This window comes from Lytechinus pictus, chromosome 7 (genome assembly GCF_037042905.1).
Source record: "Lytechinus pictus isolate F3 Inbred chromosome 7, Lp3.0, whole genome shotgun sequence".
Classification (NCBI taxonomy): domain Eukaryota; kingdom Metazoa; phylum Echinodermata; class Echinoidea; order Temnopleuroida; family Toxopneustidae; genus Lytechinus; species Lytechinus pictus.
This window is the reverse complement of record NC_087251.1, coordinates 29,604,168-29,616,964: the sequence shown is the minus strand read 5'-3', so window position 1 is coordinate 29,616,964 and position 12,797 is coordinate 29,604,168. Positions and strand designations below refer to the sequence as shown.

Below are 12,797 nucleotides of genomic sequence, written 5' to 3'. Positions count from 1 at the left end.
TTATGATAGTTTGAAAATGATTGTTATATAGCCATGGTTTTAACCGTGGTTTAATGAAAGTGTAAAAACAGTGGTTACAATACCATGGTTAAATTTCCGTTTTACCATGGTTGAAAACGATGGTGATACACCATGATTTTAACCATTGTTTTATGATAGTTTGAAAATTATGGTTATATAACCATGGTTTTAACCGTGGTTTAATGAAAGTGTCAAAACAGTGGTTACAAAACCATGGTTAAACATTCGTCTTAGCAAGGTTGAAAACGACGGTTATAAACCATGATTTTAACCATGGTTTTAAGATAGTTTGAAAATGATGGTTATATAACCATGGTTTTAACCGTGGTTTAATGAAAGTGTAAAAACAGTGGTTACAAAACCATGGTTAAATTTGCGTTTTACCAAGGTTGAAAACGACGGTTATACACCATGATTTTAACCATGGTTTTATGATAGTTTGAAAATGATTGTTATATAACCATGGTTTTAACCGTGGTTTAATGAAAGTGAAAAAACATTGGTTACAAAAAGCATGATTAAATTCCCGTTTTACCAAGGTACTAACTTTGTTAGTCTGGGCCTATAAAGCTTGTCACGACTAACTCAGCTGTGGACTAGTACTCGTATTTCGTAAAAAGACAGGCTTGACTAACACCATTTGTGGTTTCTGACTAACTAACTTTCGGCCATCCAAAGGCATGACTAAAATAATAAAGGCCTGCGACCTGAATTACTAACTAAGCAGGGCCGTTGTTGTTGATCTTGAAGGTAGTCGGGCCGGGGGTGGCCGCTGGTGTTTTTTTTTTTTTAATAGGACTATATTATCTTTTTGTATAATTTCAAAATATGTCTGCCCAGTCACTAAACATTGTCTGTCTATACGTATATATATATCATTTGTCATTTTGAACCTGTCTACTTAATAATTGTGTTCAACACGGATTTCGCGCATTCCCCGCCTGCCCCCCCCCCACCCCTCCCGCTCATTTTCGCGCCCTTTTTTTATGCGCGTCGATGTACTAGTACCACCGAGTACCACATGTGTAACGCACAACCCGCACAGTACATGTATGCTATACACACCATAGACAAATGCACACACAACACACGTACGCCGTGCAGATACAATCAGCTTAATGCTTCGAAGGCCAAGGGCTAGCTAAGCTTCAAGTTCATGAAATTCAGGCAATTAACTGCATTCAACTAATTTTTTAACTGAAACTATAGGAGAACAGACAAATTATGGAACTGTCAGGAGATAGTTAACGGTAAGTAAGCTTATCTAATCAGTAATCTGTTGGGCATTCTCGTGAATTAGTCCACTCCTGGCACCTCCTTGGCCTTGCATGACTCGGAAATTGAACACTCGGCGGATTGTGCGCGTACCGTACCAAGCCCGAGTAGAACCGTACGGTACTGCACTCTGCAGCAGGCAGTGTCACTGTCAGTGCAGTGGATTATTTCAAGAGTTTGCCTTAGTCTGTAATGCTGTTGCTGCATTTATTTTGATTAGGAGTGTTGCATGGGTCTAGAAATGTATTCTGACTTCAACTTGAAGTTGAAGCCAGGCATTGGGGCTGGCTACATGTAGGGCCTAAAAGTTATTTATGGCTATATAATTATATATAGGCTTGAGCTTGCCTTGGACTTTGCCTTTGGACTAGATTTATTATTATGGTGGAACACGTCGTACTCATAGCCTAGTCCCGGCCGCGAAATTATTTTTCCCACCGAGTTCTGGACCAACATATGAATATTGCAATATGACTTGCGTCTTCGGATTAAGAGTACGCATGCGTGTGGACTTTGCCTCAACCAGTGCCGGTCGTAAGCATTCACGTTCAGTTGCTCAGAATGAATTAGCATCGATCGTCAAATTATACCGGTACCCTTACATAGTTACATAGGCCTTACAGGCTTAGATCTATATATTATATATCCAATTCTTAAACGCTTATCAAACTAGCTGCCATTAATGGCAAGACATGGGCTAGGCTAGGGCTCGCTTAGGCTAGCGCATTAAATCAAATCTGGACCTGTCTATGAGTGTTGTAGTGCCTTGATGCTCGGCTTGGCCTTAAGGCGCCTTAATGCCTGCTTTTTCAAAGCCTTGGCCTTGAACATTCAAGCCTTGGCCTTGAGAGGGCCTTGGCCTTGAAGATTTTGAGCCTTGAAATTTCAAGGCATTTTGTATTTTGTACTTTCATTTGTTTTAAATAAGTAATTATAAATGTTTCAATTGTTTTTGGTTTTTTTAATATTTAATGACACTAATGGTCAATACTACCAGTCACCAGAAGTGTACTAGCAGTGTCATCTCTTGTAATTGTCACCATTATCAAGAATTTTCAAACAAAGAATACAGCAGTTATGAAAAATAGCATTATGTATTGGTAATGTGTTGTAATCATGACTAATGATGATAATGACAGTAAATTAATGATCATGATCAAGATAATAGTGCTTTGATGACAAGAATAAATTTGACATCTGACTGCAATTTTGACAACAATTTTTATACTTTAAACATAGCTAACTCTAAAGAACAATAACAAGGTTGATTTCTATTCCATTAGGATTTTCCTTGTAATATTTTCTTTGGCCAACAAGATTGTTTTAAGTCTTAATGATATTCTGAAAAGATTTGGTAAACTTGAACACAGTCTTCAATTTTGTCATATCCAAATGGGTTATGTCAATGGCATGATGAGCCAGAAACTTTGAGGGGCCAAGCATGGCATATAGAACAAAGTTTTTGTCAAAAAAAAGAAGAAAGTGATTGAAGCGAGCGAGTGAACAAAATTTGTTATTGTACTCGTTCTCTTCCCGTTCACACAAAAAAATGCTTAGAATGTCAAGTTTTTAGGTTGGAATATCACAAATTTTTGAGCTCGCGCTTTGCGCTCGCATTATTTTCATTGGTGAGTTATGTATCCTATTTAAAATGCAGTAATTAACTGCTTCCTTTACTGGTTAGTATATTTTAAAAAAATAGCGAGCGTAAAGTTACTTTTTAGTTAGATAGACATCTTTTTCATGATTACAAAACCAGCTCAGAATACTTAATTTCCATGCCTTATTACACAACATGTCAAGAAGTTTGAGCTGGTGGTTCGCGCTGGCAACATTGCGCATGCAAGGATGCCCTTTTAACAATGATTAGCCCCATAATTGACCATAAATCAAGTTTTACAACTTCAGAATCGATTTTTTTTTGTCAAAACCGCTTGCTCGCTATGCTTTGTCGCTGAGAAGTAGAACCTAAATCAAAATATCTATCTTATAATTAAAAATCACTTTAGAAAGCCTTTGCTCAACTTAATTTCTACAAAACACACAATTACTTTACGCAGTTCATAATCTCATTTTGAAAATACATGTATCTGTTTGCACAAAAAACTCATTTTGATAGATGAGTGCCTTTTTGACGTTGACCCCCCCCCCCAATAATAATTTTCTGCTGCCCCTGTCCCAGTGGAGAAAAACATACGTTGAGAATGCCAGGATCAGATGACCGTGGTAATAATAATTATTGCAATGTAAATCGCCTAGAAAAATTATGTATTATGTGTACACAGGTAACTATATCATTATTTTGATATGTCTCTGTCATGAAATTATTTTTGTTTTAAATGTACAAAGGTTCATTTTTTCTCGCTCAGTCCCCTCGCTCACATACATTTTACCATGTGTGACGTCTGAAGTATTGTTAGTTCATTGTTCTGTATATCGTAAGTTTGAAATGCCTTGGCCTTGAGGTTTTCAGGCCTTGGCCTTGGGTTTCGATGCCTTGGCCTTGGCCTTTGGTATTGAAGCCTTGGTATTGAAGCCTTGGCCTTGGATGTTTGAGCCTTGACTACAACACTGAATAGCCGACTAATGCCATGATTAACTTCGAACTGGTTAATTCCGAACTTTACGTTTAATTAGGTTTAGACAAATGTTAGCTTATTTGCCATGGTTTGTCTAGTCCGTATACAAAACCAGTCCTAGATCTAAAAAAATATATCTTAGTTCGAGTCTAGTCTCTAGATCTAGACTCTGATCTACGCTGTATCAGCATGGAACCACTAGTGTACCAAAGGGGGGGGGGGGCAGACTGCTCCTCTGACGAGTCACAACTGATTCACGGGACGTGCCCCCCCCCTTTGAGAAGCCAAATTAATAATTTGTAATGTAAAAATGCTATTTTTTTGGGGGGGGCTTGTCACATTTTTTCGCGGACGAAATATCCTCCAAAAATTTGCCCCCCTTTCATCCTAGGTACGACAGTGCATCAGTGGCGTAGCTACGGGGGGGGGGGGGCTGGGGGCACGTGCCCCCCCCCCCCGAGATTTGGTAAGCCTTCCAGGTGCCCCCCCCCCCAGAAAAAAATTGGCAGAGTAGAAAAAAGGGGGGAGAAAGAAAAGAAAAAGGAAAAGAAGAATAAAGACAGAATAAAAAAAAGAAGAGGAAAATAAGGGGAGGAACGCGAGTGAATGAAATAATGTGAGGAGAAGACTTGAAAAAAAAAAATTTCATGTTACTATATAAAATTTTTGCTTGCGCTTCGCGCCAGAATTGCCTGTTTGATGAGATTCATCTTGCTCAATAGGCTGATATGGAGCAAGTTTTGAAGTCAATATACAAAACATATTTTAGCTCGGACATCGTTCGAGCTTTCATTATGATTTTTTTTTTCATTTACAAATTTAAGTGCTCTGTAAAATGTCCGTTTTATGGTCTACATATCAGCATTTTAAGCTCACGCTGCGTGGTCACATTGTTTGATTTGCCAAGTTTATAATGTCTACGTGTATTCCGTAATGTTCCATTAAACAAATGTATTCATAATGCCCAGATTCTAGGTCTAAATCTAAAACATGCGCGATAGCCTGCATGTTCTTTATTTAAAATGTGCTTAAATTATCCAGTTTCACATCAGAATATCAATAATTGTCTGCTCACGCTTCACGATCGCATTATTAATGATACCCAATTAACTATATCCTATTTATGATTACAAAAATGAATAGAGTGTGCTGCTTTTAGGTCTAAAATTTCAATTTTCTTCCTCTCGCGCTTCGCGCTCGCATCAATCGTTTCGTTACATACCTATCCCATTCATTAATACAAAAAGTGCTTAGAATGACAATTTTTTAGGTCGGAATGTCAAAAATTGCTCGCATCATTGAAATATATACCGTCTTCGTGGGTAACTGAAAGCAGTCCTTAACAGGTCCCTTTTCGATAATGCTAGAACATTTAATACAAATTTCTGCTCGTGCTTGGCGTTTGCAGTAACCATCTAGTTACATACCATGCATACGAATCTTGTTCAGGATCACACATTCCATTGCCCATAATATTTTTTTTTAATCGCTCGCGCTTCGCGCTCACACTTTTTATAAGGCTTATGATATTATTTCATGTTTATGTTGTTTTATAAGAATAAAACTAAGAAGTGACTGATCGGGGAAAATATAGGTAAAGATAATTTCGGGCCCCGTCCCCTATTGGCGAAAGTCTGATCCGCCCTTGTGACACATACACAAACACCGGAAAAAATGGCCGGTGCCCTCCCACTGAAAAAGCAAGGACCCCCCCCAGTGACCCCCAGGAAAAAATCCTAGCTACGCCACTGCAGTGCATGGAACGTATTCTAACGTCAAGCACAAACTAACGTCAGTGATCTTGATCCCCGTCTTCACCCCAAATTAAGGATTTCTTAGCTGAAAAAAAATTGACAAGCAAAAAAAAAGAAAGATCTTCACGTTCAAAAGGGGGGACATAATTCTTTTTTTTTTGTTACATTTTGACATTACAAATTATTAATTTGGCTTCTCAAAGGGGGGCACGTCCCCTGGATCATTTGTAAATCGTCAGGGGGCAGTCTGCCCCCCCCCTTGGTACACTAGTTGTTCCATGCTGATACAGCGTAGATCAGAGTCTAGATCTAGAGACTAGACTAGAACTAAGATATTTTTTTTTAGATCTAGGACTGGTTCTGTATACGGACTAGACATATTAAACCATAGTAAATGAAATCAAACGTAAAGTTCGGAATTTACCGGTTCGAAGTTCCATGGCATTAGTCGGCTATTACTATTAGTATTAACAAGTTAGGCATTAGACAGGTCCAGATTTGAGGTAAAGTTAATGCGCAAGCCTAAGCTAGCCCTAGCCTAGCCCATGTCTTGCCATTAATGGCAGCTAGTTTGATAAGTGTTTAAGAATTGGATATAGATTTAAGCCAATAAGGCCCAAGTAACTATAAGGGAACCGGTAAGTTGACGATGCTAATTCATTCTGAGCAACGACACGTGAATGCTTACGACCGGCACTGGTCGAGGAAAAGTCCACGCGCATGCGCACTCTTAATCCGAAGACGCAAGTCATGAATATTCATATGTTGGTCCAGAACTCGGTGGGAAAAATAATTTCGCGTCCCGGCCCTAGCCTAGGCCTAACTTAGGCTAGCGCTTGGCCTACCTGAAAAAAAAACTTGTTGGCTGCCATCGAGTATGAAGAAAAATTTTGTACTAGATCTCCTACTGGCTTAATTAACGTTAGACTATCGACTAGGGTCTAGATCTAGATCTATACTTTAACATCATCTTAACATCATCATGAATATTCAATAGGTGGGCTGATGATGTCACATTTCAATTTTTTCTTATGTCATTACATGACATCGTAAATGTTTCATTTTTTCATACATGTGTAAATGATGTGTCTCCATTATGATGAAATAACTTGAGGCAATAAATAACTAGTCCACTTAATCAGTTGTCAATCCAATTGTTTTAGTTCTTGGTAGCAATTTTTTTTATTAAACCAAATTTCACATAATAAAACACAAAAGAACAAGTGGGGATATGACATCACCAGCCAACCTAATGAATATTCATAAAGACATGCCTAGAACTGTTTCACCGGAATAATATCATTTGAAATTCAAAAACTTTATTTGTTATTCGATTTTGATTAAATTTTTAGCATTTTGCTCTGTAAATTTTCTTCTATTTATTGAGATATAAATATTTCCAGCCTGGACCATCCCTTCAATTTTACTAATATTCGAAGACAGGAAACTAATACTAGAAAAAAAGATAAATGAATGGAATATGTATCACCAAACCCAGACAAACATTGGAATATGTCTTGTTTGCCTCTTGCATCGAGGCAAAAACTGAATATTTGTGTCCATGTACATGCAATATCTTTTGATTACACACATTTATCCTGAAAGCTCTTTGCATACATTATTTATTCAAAATTCAGGTTTAGTAAGAAAATCAATTACTTTTCATTCCAGGTACAAATTTTTATTGATATATGGCCAAAATCAAAGAAGGGTGTTGGTAACCAACATGTCAGAGGAGACCTCAAAACAGGAGCTGCTTAGGGTGGTGTGCACAACATTTGGAGTGAAAGAAGAAGACATTTTTCCTGCAGACATGGCAAGACAAATTCTACGATTTTGCAGACATGGAAGAGGACGAACTTGTGACAGGGCCATTGAGAGTAAAAATTACAAACTACCTGTGGTCCTCGGTGCACAGCAACTGGTGAATGGTGGAGAGTAAGTATCTGGTACCAAACAGAAACCCCAATTAACTCTCAATGTGCCATAGTCTTGCCCAAGTGCATGCCATTTAATTTCTTTGGCAATTGATTCATCCTTCTAGATAAATATTTTACTTGATAATGGCCAAACTTAAAGGCATTTCTCTTTTTCACATGACATAGTTATATATGAGACTCAACCAGAAGGATTATTAAAGAGGATTAGAACTTGGCCAGTAAAAACGCTTTAAACGCTTTAAGAGTTGATGAATTAAGTAAATGTGAGTAAATGCATAAAATATGAGAATATTTCTTGCATTATAACTTACTAATGTTTGAGTATCACTATTGATGCAGGAATCTTACAGTGGCTACATTGTTGTGACATTTTGTAATGCATTTCTCTGTTAGATTTTACCTAAAGTTAATTTTTTAGTCTAATTCGCATGTATATGGTTCTGCTATGGTCTTTCACCAAATGTTAACTGGTACAGTGTGTTTGTGACAGATAGTCGCAAAGTGTGACCAAGTGGAGCTTTTCTGTTCTTGTCTTTGGCAACAAGACTGGCGTGTCGTTGCATAAAACTTGCTATTATAGTAAAATTTGCTGTAAATATCTATTAAGGACTCGGATGAAAAGTGATTTGACAGAAACTAAATGAATGAGGATTCTAAATCTATTTGTTTTTTCTTTTTTTAAGTATAATTTTTTATTCTTTGTTTTTTCTTTTTTTAAGTATAATTTTTTATTCTTTCCAAATCTGACACTGTTGCAAGGCACATAGAGTGGATGAGCACTGAAAAAAAGGCAGCCAGACTTCAAGAGAGTTGAGTTCTGCATGCAGAAGACACTGGCAGACAGAAGGGCATGGATCATAAATTCTGTCCCTCGGCCAAGGATCACTGATGACCGACTGAAGTATCCTTGGCTCTTTGATGAGGATCAGGTAATCTATGCAGAGTTTTCTCACCAGATTTTGAAATATACTGAATATCCCGAGATTGATTGAATGCTGACGGACGTTGATAGAGTTGCTTACTCAATGTTTCCCTATTACAGTGATTTACAGAATGTATTGGAAACTTCTAACTCCACATGGATTATCCAAACTTGCTCATAAACTTAATTTATTCAAGACTGCGTAAGGTGTGAACTTCATATGTGGTCCTTGTATGTAAAATTCAGGTTATTTTCTTGTCAAAGCAATATCACCTAAACAGCTTGAGGTATGGATGTAAAAACTTGGTGTTTAACATGTACCATCATTAGGAAGACGATTTGAATGGATTTTGGAATATGTAGGTCAAAGGTCAATTTGTGAAATTTATTTGTTTAAACACATGGGCCCGTATTCTGATAGCAGGTTTAATTTAACCCTAGTCTAAAGTTAACCCTAGTTTAATTAAACCTCCTCTAAACCTCACCTCTGGTCCAGGTGTAGTTTAATTATTTTGGTATTCTGATAGCCGGGTTTAACTAAACCTGGGTTAAACCCGGGTTTAAAATTCTTTTTGAAAATAATAACCCTCTTTTAACCAAGACTAGCACCTTTTTGGTAAATTACTGCTGCAGGGGTGATTGCAACAAAGTTGAAAAAATGGCACTAAAGTCGTTTTTTCTTAAAAAAATTGATATTATGGAAACTAATAACAACTATTGTAGTGAAAGAAAAGCATTCATCACCCATATATGGTAAGAAATTTTCATTTCAATTATATTTATTTTTGTTAATTACTAAAACATTTCAACCCCAAACCGAGTGACCTGCACAGTTTTTTGAGTATCAGTCCCATTTATTTATTTTCATGTTTGTCAAAATCTAAATTGAATAGATTCCCCTCAACCACTCTAGACTAGAGTCTAGACCCTAGTCCTAGATCTAAAACAATAAGCTAAGAGGTCGACCTCTTTATTCTAACTTTAAGTAAGGGAATTTTTTTATAACTTTTGAGAGTAGTCTTGGGTCTAAATAGGCCTATAGTTAGATCTGGCCTAGGCCCAATTGTTTGGAGGAGAATTGAACATAGTTTTTACTAACTAAGTTAGGCCTAGGCCTATTTGATTTTTTTTTACTTTCCTGAAGCAAAACATAGTCTAGTGAGTTAGTGGAGCAACCAAGACTGAAGATAAATATTGGTCTAGGCCTAGAACAGCATTCATGACTTAGGCTGGCTTAGCTTAGGGACAGGGATAGATTATAGTACTATTCTAAAGTAACCTTAGGCATAGGCTAGATCTAGTGGAATGGATCTGATTTGTCTTAGACAAAAAGCTTTGAACAGTCTCTGTATTGGTTGTTCCGCTGAATTATGACACTCTACGTTGGCCTCTCTCACCAAGGCAATGTTATATGACAGTAAAATGTCAGAATTTTTAAAATAAATCCCCAGAAACAACGGTTATTCCTGTCTACAGACAGTACAGTGTTAGATCTGATTATCGCTGCATTGCTTGCCAAGTAACTGGGCCTGGCTAAATTTAGAATTAGTCCAAGACATCTCTCTACTCTTGTTGTAGGTCCATATCTGTTTCTTTGAAGAGTTTTTTATTCAAACATTTTTGGGGACTCGTTTAGGTTTCCAGATCCAGGACTAGAAAACAGGCCCAAACCTAGACCAACAGCTCAGTCTTGACTAACCCAGGGAGCTCCCTGGGTTAAGTCTCGACTAGACTAGGCCTGGCCTAGATTTATGTAAGAATTTAGATCTAGGCCTAGGCCTAACGTTAGTCTGTGCTATATATTCATTCTAGATTTCTAGCCTAGCCCTAACTGGCTGATCTAGTCTACTGTATGATCTAGAATATCTAACGCTGGCCTAGATCTAGACTAAATAACTTAGACTAAAAGTTAAACCCTATCTAGACCTAGAACTAGATCTATATCAATGTAATACATGTAATAGGTCTAGATCTAGAGATTTGTAGACTCTCAACATGCTCAATGTAGATTCTAAATAAATAAAAAAGTAAATGTTGGCTAGTCTCGAGGCTAGTCTACAGTAGATCTAATCATCTAACGTTAGGCCTTTAAATAAAGTAGGCTGGAGATCTAACGTTGGATTATTTCTATTACTAGATCTAAAGGATCTAGACCTAGATCTAAAGCTAGGGACTGTAGTGGGACTGTAGTTCGAGATCTAAAGTTAGAGGTCTAGCAACCCCCTTAAAACTAGTACTAAGCCTACAGCTACATGTTGTTCTCTGTGTAGCCAAACAACAGTTAGCATTGTCTTAATCTTATTTTGGTTTGTGTAGTTACCGTACAAACACATATTTTGATGAATGAGAAAATGTGCCTTGCAGATTATTTTACCTCAAGTCAAAACCTCGTGTTCTAAATTTCATGAGCATACATGTAGGCCTATGTCATAAAATGAAGAAGCAGTTCAATCCATTAGATGTGTTTACACATTTATTGATTTAATATGCTGTCACCATGGCAACACAGTTTCCAACACACACAAATATATGTCTTGCAGATCTATACCTCAAAACCAATGTGTGAGCCAACTTTTATAAGAATTAGTTGAAAACTAATGAAGGAGTTCAGATTTTCACCTAATTTCATTATGTAATATGTTGTTACCATGGCAACATGATTTCTCATACATACAAAAATATGTCTTGCACATCTTCAACTTAAGACTAATGTGTGTGCCAAATTTTATGAGCATTGGCTGAAAAAAGATGGGAGTTCGAACTACCAAATTCTCACCTTATTTTCTTTATTTGATATGTTGTTACCATGGCAACACGATTTCTGATACAGACAAAAATATATCTTGGACATCTTCACCTCAACATTAATGTATGTGCCAAATTTCATGAGAATTGGTTAAAAACTGAGGAAGTAGTTGGAACAGCAAGATTTATACATAGTTTTTGCCATAATATACCGTTACCATGGCAACACAATTTCCGACACATGGAAATATGTGTCTTGCACATCTTTACCTCAAAACCAATGTGTGAGCCAACTTTCTTGAGAATTGGTAGAAAACTGATAAAAGTATTTTAAACGGCAAAATTTTTGCCATAATATACTGTTTCCATGGCAACACAATTTCCAAAAAAGAAAAAAAAAATTCTTACACCTCCTTACCTTGAGAACAATGTGTGTTCCAAATTCCATGAAAATCGGTTAAAAACTGAGGAAGTAGCTTGCAATGCAATATAGGCATACATTCTAAAAAATTGTTGGCCATGATTTGTTGGATTTAAACCAGGCTTAAACTACCCCCAGCGCGAGTTTAACTTTTTGAAGATTTATTACCACACTTAGACCAGGGTTAACTTAAACCTTGCTATCGGAATACGAAACTTAAACCTAGGTTTAAATATGGCAGTTTATTACCACACTTAGACCAGGGTTAAGTTAAACCACGCTATCAGAATACGGGCCATTGTCACCTTAACAATTTGAAATATAAATGTGAAACTTGGTGCTAACATGTACCACTATAGGAGATGATCTGGATATATTTTGGAATATGTAGCTCGAAAGTAAATTTGTGAAATTCAGGTAATATCTTTGTTAATGCAATGTCACCTTAACAGTATGAAATATGGATGTAAAACCTGCTAGCATGTATCACTGGGAAGAGTATGCATTGAGTAGTGTATGTTTCATTGACTGTTTTTGAAAATTTGACTCAATGTCTCTAATCTTCAAATTAAAGGTCTAGTCCACCCCAGGAAAATGCTGATTTGAATAAATAGAGAAAAATCAAACTAGCATGAAATTTTAAAGTTTCGCTTATTTTCAACAAAACAGTGATATGCACAACTAGGTGAGCCAATGATGTCACTCACTATTTCTTTTGTTTTTTATTGTTTGAATTATACAATATTTCAATTTTTACGAATTTGATGATTAGGACCTCCTTGCCTGAAGCACAAAATGTTAAAATAATCGAATTCCACGTGTTCAGAGACGAATGAAACTTCATTTCACATGACAATGACGAGAAAATCAAAATATTTCATACTTCATATAATAAAATACAAAAGAAATAGTGGGTGAGTGATGTCATCAGTTCCCTCATTTGCTTACCGACTGAGGTGTGCATATAAGCGTTTTGTGAAATGAAGCAAAACTTTAAAATGTCATAACTTTCTTATTTTACTTCCGATTTTGATGAAATTTTCAGTGTTATGCTTGTTGAATTTTTTACGTTTTCGGGTCGTCCGTACGTCCGCCCCTTTTTGCTTTGTCGAAATCTCAAGAACCGTGGAGTGGTTTTAC

The 12,797-nt window shown here is 36.8% G+C and overlaps 1 long non-coding RNA gene across 1 annotated transcript; it reads left to right on the top strand.

Annotated features, from left to right (window-relative positions):
* Positions 1-1,099: 1,099 nt before the first annotated feature.
* LOC135154751 (uncharacterized) lies at positions 1,100-11,620 on the top strand. Its single transcript, XR_010294160.1, has 3 exons — positions 1,100-1,271; positions 7,301-7,567; positions 8,329-11,620. It is a non-coding gene; the product is annotated as an uncharacterized LOC135154751 (long non-coding RNA).
* The last annotated feature ends 1,177 nt before the right edge of the window (positions 11,621-12,797 follow it).